General features: G+C 37.8%; 1 protein-coding gene across 5 annotated transcripts in view; it reads left to right on the forward strand.

Annotated features, from left to right (window-relative positions):
* Positions 1-14,868, forward strand: part of CDH11 (cadherin 11) — an 82,578-nt gene that overhangs the window by 40,609 nt on the left and 27,101 nt on the right. For 3 of the 5 annotated variants that reach the window (XM_026107583.2, XM_064519718.1, XM_064519717.1), the window contains exon 2: positions 873-1,003. The exons of the other annotated variants lie outside the window; for them this stretch is intronic. The gene's annotated coding sequence lies outside the window, so the exon portion shown is untranslated. The remainder of the gene's footprint in view (positions 1-872; positions 1,004-14,868) is intronic. 5 annotated transcript variants of the gene reach the window in all.

Below are 14,868 nucleotides of genomic sequence, written 5' to 3' on the forward strand. Positions count from 1 at the left end.
TCTAGGTAATCGAGCCTGATTTCCTAGGAGCATTCACTTAGTAGCCATAGAAAAGTCTATCAAGATGTCAAGGGAGTATCAGGAATAGAGTGTCTACATCAGCACATAAGCAGTACTTCTTCCACTTTCAATCATGTTAACTATGTATTTGTTACTTTTGTGGCGACATACAGATAGAGAGCATTCTTAACTGCTTAATTTAAATGCAAGAAAGGTAAAGGGTTCTCCTCACCCTGTAAGGACTGATTCAGTTCATTTCATTTTGTTTCGGTGTTATTTATACAGAATGTCTCTGCTCACTACCCCATTTTATGAAACAACTATAAATGAACTTCTTATAGGCAGGGGCACCTCTTGCCTCATTTTTTTCCTTCAAACATCTTATCCTAGATATATTTCCCCTACTATAGAGGTAGTTCCACTTACTAAAATAATCTTTTCCCTTCTCAATCATAATGGTAAAAATACTAATTTTCTAATATGCCTTTAGAGCACTTGGAAATGTTCAAAGCACATCTTATTGGCTAATGATATCTGCAGCTGTTAATTTTTTCCCTACAGTATGTCTTGTATTGGATAACGTTCCCAGAACAGATTTTTCCATAGAACTCTGTTTGTTCAGGAGGTAACGAGAAAGATGTGAAGGAATATTGATATGGCCTCCAGCGTTTTAGTTATGGGAACATTCTTGTAAGTCTGTTAAGGAAAAAGCTACTTATTAATTCTGTCCTTGGCATATACATACTCTTTAATTGCTAGTCTTTAAACTCTCTTTGGGCTACTGGGATAGTTTATAGGCTAGACTTTAGTTTTCTTTTATTATGGTACCAGAGTTTCATTGGATTTCAAATGAACTTTTTCATTCTTTGCAGCCAGAGCTGAAATACTGGATAAGTGGCAGCAGAAAACGTACATCTGCATTGTCATCGTAGTCTCATTAAGTGGCATTTCAAATGTGTGGAATATGCTACGTAAGTTGGCAACAAGTTTCCAGTGGGTGAAGGTGAGTAGTGCATCCGATGTCAGATGTGCACAGCTAGTCTCTTGTTTCTGCACTGTCTCCAATATATGTACAAAATAAGGAAGTTTCTGCAGTAAGTAATCCTGTGCTTGATGTGCTTTATAAGCCAGTTTTCCTCATCCAGTTTCATAGAGTGTATCCATTGGTCTTAATTGTCACTCAGGGGAGCTGATGCTGTAGGACCCTGGCCATTCTGCTATGCCTGTAAAGCATGGTCTGATAAGCTGCATTTTTTTGGATCACATTCATTTAATTTCTTGTTTAAAACATGAGAGAACTCCCTGAAAACTCAGAAGTGTAGCATTTATGAGGAGGAATGTGAGAAACTTTCTAATAGGTAGACTTGCAACTTTATCAGTCAAAAAGATTCATATTTTTCTTATTCTAGGCCTATGCGAATGACTGATTAATGCCAAATTTGTTTTATCTCACCAACAGCTTTTTGTGTAACCACAAAGCTTCAAAGAATGCTCAGACTGGGGTTAGAAAATGAGTTTAGTGGTGACTCTTAGGCTTCAGAGGAGGCAGCTGCAGAAAGTGTGGAAGTAGGGCAGTACTGGAAACCCTAACCTGAAAAAGCTATATGTGCTGCTCTGATAGCCTTTAATTTTTCATATCCTCTGTGACTTTCTGTTGTGCCATTACTGAAACCAACCTCAGAGGTGAGAATTCTCCATCTATAGAAGTATCCCCACTTTTCTAAAATTAGTAGGGAAACAGATTAAATGTAATAGATATTAGTAGATATGTAAATACAGTCATTTTTACAGAGTCAAATGCATGATCCCATCTGAATTTTCTAAGATAAAGAGTACGAAGCCAGGATATTAAAGCTCTTTGTCTAGCTGACTCATTCACAGGTTTTGCATTCTGTGTGCTCAAGTCCTGCTTGACAGATGCTTCATTTCTGTGAAAATGTCCTTGAATGATAATCTTATTTCTGGCAGCCAAATGGGCTGTATACCACAAAATCCTTGCCACCAGCTATATAGGATGCGTGTATATGGTATGCACTGACTTGTTAAGGTAGACTGCAGTGATTAGTATCAGGCCCCAACATAGTGTATTTGACAGTGAAACCAACAGCACTCTGTTTAGAAAGCTGGGATATCTGCAAGCTCCTTTGCTGCCTAGCTGCGAAAAGCTCTAGCTCAGCATACGGGATTCTTACTCTGTCATTCACTCCGCTCAAGGGCCAGATTTTGCAGGCAATGCTCAGTTCTTGGTCAGACACAGCTCATCAGCAGCGAATGAAGCTAAAGGGAGCTTGGGTTGATGGAAGACTTCCTGACTAGGTATGAAGTTCCTATATAGGTTTCAAAAAGACATAGCAAAAATTAAATTAATGTCTTCTCTTTGACTGAGTGTCCCCTCCATGCACAGTAACTGTTGTCACGGCAGTTTTACTTTGCCTGTTCTGGCACTCATTCTTGTATCTCTCTCACTTCATGGGTTAGTTCAGGCCTAATTCTACTCTTCTTGTTCTTGACTTCAGAGGTACACTTCCAATTGAAACAAATTAAAGGACTGTAAGGTATAGCCTTCAAGGAAAGCTTGAAGATCCACCACTCTTGCTAGTACATGAGATACGTGAGTTTAATGAACCGGGTCCCTACTCAAGCTTTTTTCATGTCTTATTTGAGAAGCTGTCAGGTCTATTTTTGTAGACTCTTTTACATTTCAGAGTTAGAGGAAATCATTTTTGAAAGAAAGCTTCCTGCAGAGTGACTGTAGGGTGTTCGCTCTGGTTGGGACGTGAAGTGCCTCCTCGCAAAGAGGAGGAACAAGCACTGCTTTTGTTGATTATCATGTAAACCTGGGCATCCATATGCTTCTTAAATTCTCTTCTCTTCTTTTGAAGGATTTTTTCTCTTAAATTGTTTCCAGCTGTGCCTGTTCAGGAATGCAAATTTCCTGTTATAGTATCTACATAATCAAACAGTTGACAAGGTAAATATTCATGTTTAACTATTGTTAATGGAACAAAGAACAACAGTGCAGAGAGAAAGGCAGTGCTGAGCTTATTTGGAGCTACAGCATGGGCTTGGCTGCTCAATTGAACTAAAGATGGCCAGAATTTCATTAAGTAGCTGTATCCTGATGAGAGATTTCCTCCTGATGTTTATCAGAATATTTATGTTTGTTGGAACATATATACTTAAATTCTAAAGGGAGTGGCAGGAGGCACAACTGGTAAGTTTCTTTTCAGATATATTACTTTCAAAAGCATTCTCTATGAACAAAGGGTCAACCCATGGGACCTCAGATAGAGACTGCTGGCATAATTGAAGATCAAATAGGGCTGAGAAACTTAGTTTCACTTACTGGATAGATAAATTCAGGCTTGTAAGATGTATAAATTGCCTCATTCAGGTGTAACATCCTTCTTATAATTTTAGTTCTTGCATAGTAAACTTACGCTGTAACAGGAGAAGCATGCTGTTACTGGCATGATCAGAAGGTCATGGAATAGATCATGGAAGGAGATCGCTGTATAGCTTTGTTTCTGCACAAATGCCATGTGAAGCGAAGCTTAATTTTCAGTTACTTAGAATCACGCTGTCGTATTACAGTGCTGGCACGTTTAATGAGGCCTTCATATCTGAACCGAGTTAAGTTTCCAATTACCTGCTTTGACCTATTTTACACATCTCACTTCATTTCTGTACAAGTAGTCATTTATATAGGTTTTAATACCTGAATTTCTGAATTCTCAACTTCAAGCCACAGCTTTTCCACAGTGAGGTGGAAGAGGGTTTGTTATTCTGGGTAGCAGTCTTTTGAGACTTAGAGTCAAGCAAAAAATTGGAAATGGGGAAAAGACACACCCAAGCTTGTACCTGTAGTTTAAATTTGTACACAAACAAGCTGTCAGAATTTAGTTTTCTATATTCAGTACCTGAAGCGAAACCTTTATTGCATAAATAAACAGTATTTCGAGGCATTTGCTTATTGTGTACATTGTAGGTGAGTATTAGTAGCCTAAATGAAAGAGACTCATACATGAGTCAACCTCTTTGACTTTAGTGGAATGATGCTACAAAGTACATCAAATCCATGGGTGATATGTTAAGAACAATTTGCTTATGTCAGTCTCATTGCACATATTCAGTTTCGTAAGCTGGAGTGTGAATTTGCTACCTTGGCTTTGTTGGTGCTGGCTCTCATCAAGAATTGCTTGAGCTAAAATGCCTTTGGAAATATTGTTAGAGTAGTTACAAGACATATATCCTGTTCAAACAGATACCAAAGAATCATTATTTTGTTATAAATCAACTAGACTTCTATAAGACAGTAAGTGGGAAAAATATGTTCATACTGCACTAGATCTTAAAATCTCAATACCTTGTAATATGGATGTTTTAAATTTTCCTATCAGCTTTTTAGCAGAAAATTATTTCTGTGAATTGAAAGAATCTGATTGAAAGAATCTCTATTTTGTTGAAATGTGTACTTTGTTATTCCAAACAACTATTTTGGAACGGAATTGAAATTCAGATCTTATTGACCCAAAGTTGGTTTCAGCTCAAATGCTGTGAAACAACCGGTTCATCAAACAGTCATTTCTGTGTTTTCCTAGGCTTTGGGGAACTGTATCTGGGCTGCAATATGCTCTGCCCAGTGGGCTGGAAAGCCTTGGCCAGGCTGTGCCACGAGGAACTCCTGAGCTTCCCAGAAGGCATGAGAGTTGCTAAGCAAAGGCAGAGACCGCACGGCACAAAATGAGCAGACTGGCCGTAAGAGGAGAAAAAGACGTGGAAAGATTGGCACATTAGCTAAAAAAAAACACCCTAAAATCCAAGACCTTGAGAATCGGAACAAAGTCAAAATTTTTGGTTTTAGTTGTGAAATAGGTATTCTAGTGAACACATATGCCTAATGTTTTTGATGAAATTTCACTAGTTATTTTAAAGGTTAGAAGTGTGAACCAAAAATCAAATGCAACTCTTTCAGAAACAATTTTGATGGAAATTTTCAAACCACCGATGTAGTGAACTTACTGCATAGTATATTGAGAAAAGTGATGTCAGCCTTAACTATAGTGAGTATTCTTTATAGTAGCTTTCTTTGGGCTTTCATAATAATAGTAATAATAATAATAATAATAATGCAATTATGTATTTAAAAACATTCACCATAATGCCTCCAAGAACAAGCACACACATCCAGGGCTATAAAAAATAAACGTAAGAGAAAATATTATTCTTGCATATACAGTACAGATACGTTCTTGCATATGTAGTACATATAAAAAGACTACTGGATACTCAGCCCTTCAAGGTTTCATATACAACAAAACTGCCTTTAATTCTAATCAGAAGTTAATTTACTATCTCAAACATGCACTTACTCTGTATGCTATAAACAAAAACATTTAGTGTATTTAATTCATCCAAGACATTTAACGAAAACAATTACTGCATGGTTAGTCACGGTTGAAGAACAACTTCTTAAAAATATGCTTGCTGTCTTTCAGAAATACATGCTAATAAAACCATGCAAACATATGTGATTTATGTGGCTTTACTAATCTGTATAAACACTAATAAAGTCACACTAGTTGTGACTGGTAAAATCTAATATAATGCATAGGATTTTCCCACTTTATTCCTGACAACCTGCATTTGCAATCATTCAGTTACTTTATTTTAAAATGGCTTTTCAATTATATTCTAGTGCTGTAGGGGAAAGCCTTTTGACAAAGGCATGACATAAACCATTTATATTGCAGCTCCATCATGGTTCCCATAGCTAAACTAGACTGGACAGTTCATTAAAAAGAAAAATTAATAGTACAAGGTTGCAGGGAAACAATAACAGATTATGACTGGCCTGTGGCAGCCCACTGAATTCATGTAGTAGAATAAAAATGATTCCCCTGTCTCATAAATGAAGGTTTGTTCCAGGGTTTTAGGCAAAGTCTATACTTCTACTCCCTTACAGGAAAAAGCCATACTTTTTCTTGTCCATAAAAGTAATACTTTGTAATTCCTACAGAAGATTAATATGTACTCTTTGGGATGGAAAGCACATATTTCATTATACTTTGAATGCATAATAACAAGCATAATATAAAATAGAATAGAATAAAGTACACTAAACAGAGCTGCATCAGAGAAAAAATTAACCTTCTGAGAGCCTGGCGGAGGCATGGAGGGGGCAAAGTGAGGGCCGAGTCCAGGCTCAATCCTGTCTTTTCTTGGCTAAGGTAGTAAGTGCTATTAGATTACAAAGTCTAAGATTACTATCCTTCAGTGCAAAGCGAGGACTAAGGATTCGTGATTCAACAGCGTTTCTCTTAGGTCCATTGCAGAACCCTGTGCAGCATCGTATGTGATTTATCTCTTGCTTAAGGTTGTTCTTAAAGGTATAACCAAGTCCTAATGGCATCTTTCTAGATGTTGCTACATATTTTCCTAATTTCCTCAGAGTTTTGTGGTTCACATTTTCTGTATAATACTGGTATGCCTGGCAAGTACACAGACTCATACGTTAATGCTGAAATCTGAGTTTTATTATAGCAGTGCTATAAATTCTTGTCTCAAAAGATGTTTTAAACAATATAGGCTCTGCGATGCATTAACCGTTTCTTTTGGCCAGTAGCCAAAACCTTCTAATGAATTCAGTGGATAACAGGAGAGGCCAGAACGTGGGAAGTGTGAGCCAATATAGTGTTTGGAAATGAAATACAGGAGTGACCCTCTTGGGTATTCTCTGGTTCTGTTTATGAGCACAATCTCCTCTTACAAACAACAGCCCAAAATACCAAAGGGTGATCATTCTGGGGTCTGATCCCAGAAAAAGTGTACTTTTACAGTTTTATACCTAATATTACCAGAGAACCTTGGGTATTTGGCTTCTCATCCTCCCTTCTCTCCCCCCAAAAAGAAAAACAGATTACATAACGTCCAAAGTCTGGTCGCTCTGAAAGGCCCCCGAGCTATCTTGGCATGGTTTCATGCCATAAGCTATGTTTTGTGAAATGAGGCTGCACTGAAGCAAAAACAACCAACCAACCAAAAGCCTCTCCCTAGACCTCGTGAGTTATTTTCATACTTTCACTGCAGGCAACACGTGTGAATTGTGGTATGTTGGTGAGAAGAATACTTTGTTTTTGAAGTGAATGGATTTGTACAAACATGTAGGACTCACTAATAAGCTGTTCATTTCAAGATTGGAAACTATTTCACGTGTTTGGATACTAACTGCAAACTTCACTACTGTACATGTTAAAAGGTACCGCTTCTATCTTCTCTCCCTCTGCCCTACACAGGCCAGGGGAGAACAACACCATCACAGCAAAGGGTCTTTCAATGAATTACAATGAGTCACTCCAAGGAAAGCTCAACAAAGACTGTGTTGTGCTACTTCACAGTAAAGCTAATGACCCGGTGCTTACTGCTACTTTGCTGCATTCTTGCAGGATAAACAAAATAATACAATACTTGTGTATTCAAGAAAACTAGCATAAAATGGAATGACCCTTTCCACCCCCCCTTGTAGATCTGTAGCAATTTGATTTGCTTAAAAAGTGCTTTCAGTTAACAAATACGAAGATCAGTTAAATATTTAAATGGAAAAACTTCTCAGTAACGAGTAGTATGCTAATGGCTTTTTAAAAACTGTCACGGAACAACTCTCCTAAGCAGAGAATGGTGCTCTGTTGGCCATCATTATCCAGGGTAAACTTCTCTTCCTCACCCCCTGTTAATTCCTTCCAGCACAGACTCCATTTTCATTAATGTAAGTGAGCTCACATGTGGTTGACAGTATCATCCTTTGTCCTGCTGAACTTTTTTGCCTGTGAGCTGTTACCAGTATGTTGCCTCCAAGTTACAGACTAGATTGCTTGAATCAGTTTATTACACTGCACTTTATTTAGGCCAAAGGAAGAAACCCTATATGCAAAGCCAAGAATGTATTATTAGCCAGGTTAAAGCCTTAGCAGTCTAACCAAAGAATTGTTAGTCCAGTTATATGGTGCATACGATATATGGCTAAGACCGACACACAAACTTTCTAGTATCTACCCTTTCTGTGGTGTTGTGCTCCTCCGCTGCCTCTCTCCAGGTGATGGCTTTGGTGGGGGACCCAAGGCATCGGCATCCCCGGAGGAGCATGATGACAATGACGTTTTCTTCCTCTTCCTCCTAGAATCCACCTGGAGCCATTTCTGTATGTTCGCTAATGTGCTGTGCACCTTGCTCTGTCTTCACTTCTCCCCTGTTCTGCATTACATCTGATTTTACTATTTGAGGTGTGTTTTTACATATATGGAATAGTTTGCCCGTTGTTCTCTTTGTTATTCCTAAAATGGGTTTGGAGCAGCTTCAGCAGTTGCATCCTTCTGATGGCCAGGAACTGACCATTGGCCGTGGGCCCTCCAGTGTCATCTTGTACCTGGACTTCCAAAGCTTCTCATGTCCTCCACATGCCCATGCTACCCTCTGCTGCATTTTATTCTAGGGTCATAGACAGTTCATTCTACACAGAATAACTACTTGTTATTGCCATCTATTCTTAACAAATATATATATATAATAATAACCAGTATTACATCACACAGTCATACAAAGCTAAGCGAAAAGCCAAAACAAATTAGATAATAGTCATCTGGTCTTTAGATAACCTGTTACAGGCAAACAAGCTAAATAAAACCAAGCCCCAGGCAGGTGGAAAGAAGTCCAGACAAAGCCTGACAGGTCCTGAGGACTGTGTTGTTAGCTTAACACAAAGCCTTTGGCCTGTTGCAGGCAATAAACACCAGATTTACTGGGTTACAAGGCTCTGAAAATTTAACAAGTTAGTGTTGCTTACGCGTGGAAATTTCTTTTATACTATTTAATTAAACCCCATTAATAGACAGGCGTTCAGTAAACGTTCATATTTGCAGTCTCATTCTTGTATAGTCATTTGTGTTGGTGTGTTACAGTTGGGTTTAGCTACAGTCATGGTTACAGGTAGCACAGTACAGCGTAAATGCCTGCACATGACATACAAAATGAGTTCTTACTGCTTGTACGTTTATCATTCTTTGACTCCAGTGCTAAGCTCACTTACAGAAGCTTAAGCCCGAAGGGGTCCACAAAATATGCACAAAGAGTTTGAAGAAATCACATTGCATTTTTTAAGGCAATGCTTACCCTGACAGCCATTACATTTAAACAAGAGATACGGCTGTCTGTTCAGAAAGATGTTCCCAGTTCTTGGATGAATCCCCAGATCCAGTTTCTCCAGCTGGTGCCTGGCTTGTGCTTTATTCTCTCTGACCATTGGATTTCCAGGAAGCTGTTTTTTGATCGTAGGTGAAAGACAGATAGTACCAAATCGTTCTTTTCTCCTTTTTCCTCACTTTTGTGAGTTTCTGCGCTCAAAACAGTCTTTTCATCTTCTGAGTGGCAAAGAAGTAGGGGGTTAGCATCTAGAAGGGGACTGTATCATTTTCCTTGGATGTGATATCGTAAAGACACCATAAAGAAATTCTGATACTAATCCATGCTGTTTAGCCTCTGAGATTATCCTCATACTATTTACCAAAGGGATTTAAAGGAAAAAGGAAGATAGTAATGTTCAGCATTATACACACAGAAAAACAAATAGCCACTGAAGCTTTGCATCAGCTTGTATAGGAGGAAAAACTCCAGGTTCTTTGTAATGTGAGCAAAACCAGCAAGCATCAAGATTGCATTAAAGTCCTGTGAAGTCTGAGACACTAGACTAGCCCGGAGAACAAGGTGCGGCGGGTTGTGTCCATTCTGGTGGCTATTTCAGTAGGTGCCACAGGTTTCATAGCACATATATGGTTGGTTTCCACAAATAAAAGGAGAATCTTTAACCAAGTTTTAAAATCTGAGGAAAAAACGTAATTCAGTCCATGGTATACTTGACACATTGCAACAAACCGTTTTGTAAGCAAGAGGAGAAGTATGGATGAAACATAGTTACATATTAAGAAATTACTTGTGGGTCAGACCAAGAACTGTAAAAGCATCTCATTTTGCTCTGGGATGATACAATTCACAGAGGTTAGAGGTGTTTGATGAATTGCCATGCACAGAGCCTCCTTAATAGAGCTATGGTACACGGATCTCCAAAGCCTCGTGCTCTTACAAACATGATGTATGTGTGCTTTCACGGAGAACGCCGTTTTATGCAGTGCACTTACCCATTAGTCTTAGGCTTTCACTCATCATCTTGTCCACCACTCACTTGCCTCTAACATGTGATTTGGACTTCTAGTTCACACTGGCTCTCTAGGGCTTAACACATATGGTCTTTAAAAGCTTTCTATTGACTCACGACTTCCATTTTCTTTCTCTCTGCATTCCCAAGACTGTGAGCAGTCGTTTTACTTGGTTTCCTGTTTCAACTGTAAGGTAGAAATTTCCTTTAAAAAAAACAGAAAGGTCCAACCTTTAGAAGTGCTCCATCCTTCTTCCAATAAATGTAACAAGCACGAATGTATTTAGAAAGATTTTGTTTGGTGACAGACTCTCTCATATCTCTTTACCCTAATAGTTCTTTTCCAGAAAAAAACATAATTACTCAAGAGCAATTTATTTAATTACCATTATGGAAGACTTTTTAGTAAAAAGGAAATTGGTTGGATTGAAATAGCACTATCATCTCAGCAGCTTTTTGAAAAGAACATTTTGGAAGAAAATATGCTGAACTTTAGTAGAGTATATTTTATGTGAAAAAGTTGCCTAATCTCATTCTTATAAATGAAGTTTCAGTCTTCTTTTTCTGTATACATACAAGTTAATTCTTCTTATTGTTATTGTCCTCTATTTTTATTCTATGAATATAAATTCTTTCCCCTGTACTTGCCTCATATTAAGGTCATTCCATCCAAAAATCATAGCGTTTTCAACCCAGCAGTTATGCCAGGTGTCAGATTGTTTTCTTCTTGTTCCACAAGCTTGTTTTTAAGTAACACTTCACCGGTCTCCATTAGAGAGAAGAGGCTCTCTTATCGATTTGGAAGCTAAAGCTTTACCAGAGTGGCCATTCCTTCGCAGTCAAATAGTTTTATACTGTCCTGTTGGTTAAAAAAGACATCGGTATAAATGATGGAGGATGCAGATATATGCCATGGTTCCTGATTATTGCACCATTAAGGTGAAGACTAGCCTTTGACATCAGTGACATTATGGCAAAGGCTAGAATTTTTCATATCTCCAAAACATATAATGCACTTTCAGAATATATCTGATCATATCTTATTTATAGTTTCAGTCATAAATAGCACTAATCTAATTTAAAAATGCCCTTTTTTGACAATTTCACGTGTATGCCATTATGGGACAGCTCTTTCTGAGATTATAGCTTTTGCGCAAGAACAGCAATAGGTTCAAAGTATTTAAAATTTGCCTCTTCTGCTTTATATCTTAGGACGTGAGCATCATTCCAACTATAGCAAGCTGATTCCTCAAAGCTCTTGTTAATGGTTTCTATTAGAAAAATAGAAATGTTTTGTCAAAATCCTCTGTAATTACAGGTCGGAAGTGGTGCCAGGCCATAATCTCTGGGATATGTCATTGTTTCATGTGGTCAGTAAGAAATATATAATAAACAGCTTTAATTTGGAATGAGTTATGTCCATACAAAATATATTGAATTATTTGCCTTTTTCTGGAAATGTACCACTCACGTGAAAAGCACGTGTTAATTGCAGGCTGGCAAGTCTGTCTCTTTTGTACTGTTTATACTCAGTACCTGATGCTCTTTTTGCATTTTTTTAGTAGCATAATATTGAGAATTACGTTTTAGCCCTTACAGTTTTGGATGTAATCACTTGGAACAGTGAAACCACAGACAGCTCCTCTGGTCTGTGCTCGGAGCAGGTCAGGCTGCGCAGGAAGCTGAAGGGAAGGTTGCATCTAATGGAGGTTGTTGGGTTTTTTTAAGAGTTAAGTGGAACTATTCCATGGTGACTACTTAGAACATGACATTTCAAAAGATATTCATGCAGATATTGTTAGAATTATAATCTTGTGATTTAATGGATTGTAACTAATCATTTGAAGTTGCAATTTTAGCCCTTTCTGCTTTAGCTTCCCATTAGATGCTTAAACAGTGACGATCTCCTTTGTGATGACTATTGACATTGCGCTAGGGATGTAATTGAATATTCCAATGTTATTGTCTCATGCTATCAAGCCAAAATAAGTCTCTTCACAGACAGGCTCTGCCTGTGAAAAATTTAATTATTTATTCTACTGTTCATTCATGAAAATCTCAAACTGGCTTTTATGCTCGTTGTGGAAGAAATTTACACCAAACTAGACCAATTAAGCAAATAGTCAGAAAGAACCTTACACGTGCAGGGCTGAAGGACCTTACCTCTTCCCTCTGAAACGCCAGGAACGTCGAGAAAGGGAGGAGGCTCTTTGAGCAGAATTTTAGCCCTCCGCTTTCTTTCTCTAGCAAATATATCTGAGAATGGGAGAGAGAGAGAAATTCACTAACTTGTCAAGTTTTATAAAGATAAGTGTTACAGAAAATCTAATTATGTGAACCTCTCTAAATGAGAGTCACAGTGGATGCTAGACTTAAACAAACTGCTGTCTTTTCGAGGTGGCTTGTATGTGGCTCTGAAGTGGCGATTTTTTATCAGAAACTTTTCTACTTGAGGGAGATCACATTGAAGGGGAACAAGGGGATCAAGTAGTCTAGTAGAATTATATTCCAAGCTGCAAAACGTTTTGTAGAGAGAGGCCTTGACCACCTAGAACTGATCTATCAGAAACTGATTGATCATACGTTTAGCAGAATAACCTATTGCGCAGTGCATTTTCCTTTCAGAAACTTTCTAGAAAGTATTTCCTCTGTCATAAATCTTTTTTTTTTTGAAGTTAAATAATTTTTTAAAATAACGTTTCATTTTTCTGAAAAAGTGAAATCATATAGGAAATTACATTCTAAGATACTTCCATATGTAGGAAAAACTGCCACACACACTTTTATGTGTGCATGGGGTATGCAAAGACTATGCAATATCCACTGTAGATATATATATGGTTTTACTACTCAGCAGGACTTTTACCAGAATAATCCAACAGTTTTGGCAGTGTAAAATATACTGTAGAGAAAGCTGGTTCATAGCTTTCTTGCTTAGAGTTATATTTTGGCATTGGTCATGTAAAGACCATACAAGGTTATGCACTATTTTCTTACATACTGAGATGCTACAATGGTTTGAGGGTTCAACAGCACTGTTGAAGTTGCCTCCAGAAATGAAGCTGTAAGTAGAATACCCCAGCTGCAGTTCAGATTTCTGTGGCAGGGGAGGATGTCGACCGTTCAGCAAGAGATAGTAAAACAGAAGAGCAAATGGTCATTTGTTGGAATTCTTTCCGATTTGGTTTGGTAGCTGAATTGGCCTGCCTGTAGTCATGAGGTTTTGGTCAAGTTTCAATTATCATTCTTTAAACTTGACTTTCTGTCTCCTATTTGGCATTTACCTAAAGGATTGTCAGTTACAGCACAAGGGTGATTTTGTCATCCATAAGTATAAATTCCTAGCAAGAGAAAAAAAATAATATTCAGGATTGGCTTAACATGTGAACACAGCATTTAGTAGCTGCAAGTAACTTGACTTTAGTCGTCATTTATTTTCCTCCTCAGGGTGTCATCTATAACCACTTATGTAACAGTAAACTATGTTGAAACTGGAGGGGACATAGGCAGCAGCTATACCAGGTTTCGAATGTACAGGAAATTACAAGAATTCCAGTTTGGCTGAGATGGGCAAGAACACAATGACTATATAAAATAAACTCTTCCAAGGGCTTAGTCATTATTTCAGATGACTCTGTTGATCACCATGTTTTGTAATAAGACTGCCTTTCTTATGTTGGTTGTGTTCCTGTAGAGTTTATGCTTAAAAACAGACAGCCTCTGTCACATTTAGCTTAAGTGGATCTCCCCAGGGCAGCAAGCAAACTGAAACACTGTTTACAGGCATTTTTCATTTCCCAAGTCTTTTAATATCACTCTCTCAGGCCTTTATCTATGTCATTCTGTTCATAATGTGCTAAGTTGTCTTCCTGCCTTCTACTGCTTTGGGTGAGGTGCACCAAATGGCAATTTCACTCTTCTAGACTGAGTACAAATTAAACCAAAGTCTGGTGAAAATAGTTTCCTTCCATGATGATTTCAGAGATGGATACTGAAGGAAATATCACATCATATTAGTCAGGATGCTTATTTTTCCTCCTCTTTCCTGCAAAATGACTTCTATTTTCAAAGAGCCATCATTTTATGTTTTAGTCTATGGTTTCCTAATATTGAATCTCAAAGCTGTTACAGAAGAATATGGCTACATTTCAAAAGCTATTCTTAGGAACAGCTGGGGATTATTGGCTTTAAACATCTCAGTAATCCAATACAGTGCTATAAAACATAATTTCAAAATGCAAAGGATTAAGACTTCCTTTCATAATGAACTCAGAATAGGATTCTACAAAACTTACTTAGCATTTTTTAAGGTAACTTTTATTGCCGAAAATGAAAATCCGCTATTCTGTAATGACTTTATTTATATATTTAGCAGAAACAAACCTTGCCATGGTACCCCCAGATAGTAGGATACCCCTAGATACTCGCTAGAAACCCCTAGGCATTTGCAGACCACATGTAGAATTATACAAATACCTAATTCGCTGCAGAACTGCAGCCTAGATGATAACCATGTCCAAGGGCCTCATGCTCTCAGGCAAGACAATGCAACATGAATGAAGGAGTACGAGGTTGTCTTTGTTCAGTGGGATGCCTGACAGATTTTTTTTCCCAAAAAATATCTATAAATATGAAAATTTTCCTTTTCTGGACTAAATACTTTG

The sequence above is a fragment of the Dromaius novaehollandiae genome, chromosome 13, assembly GCF_036370855.1.
Source record: "Dromaius novaehollandiae isolate bDroNov1 chromosome 13, bDroNov1.hap1, whole genome shotgun sequence".
NCBI classification, from domain to species: Eukaryota; Metazoa; Chordata; class Aves; order Casuariiformes; family Dromaiidae; genus Dromaius; species Dromaius novaehollandiae.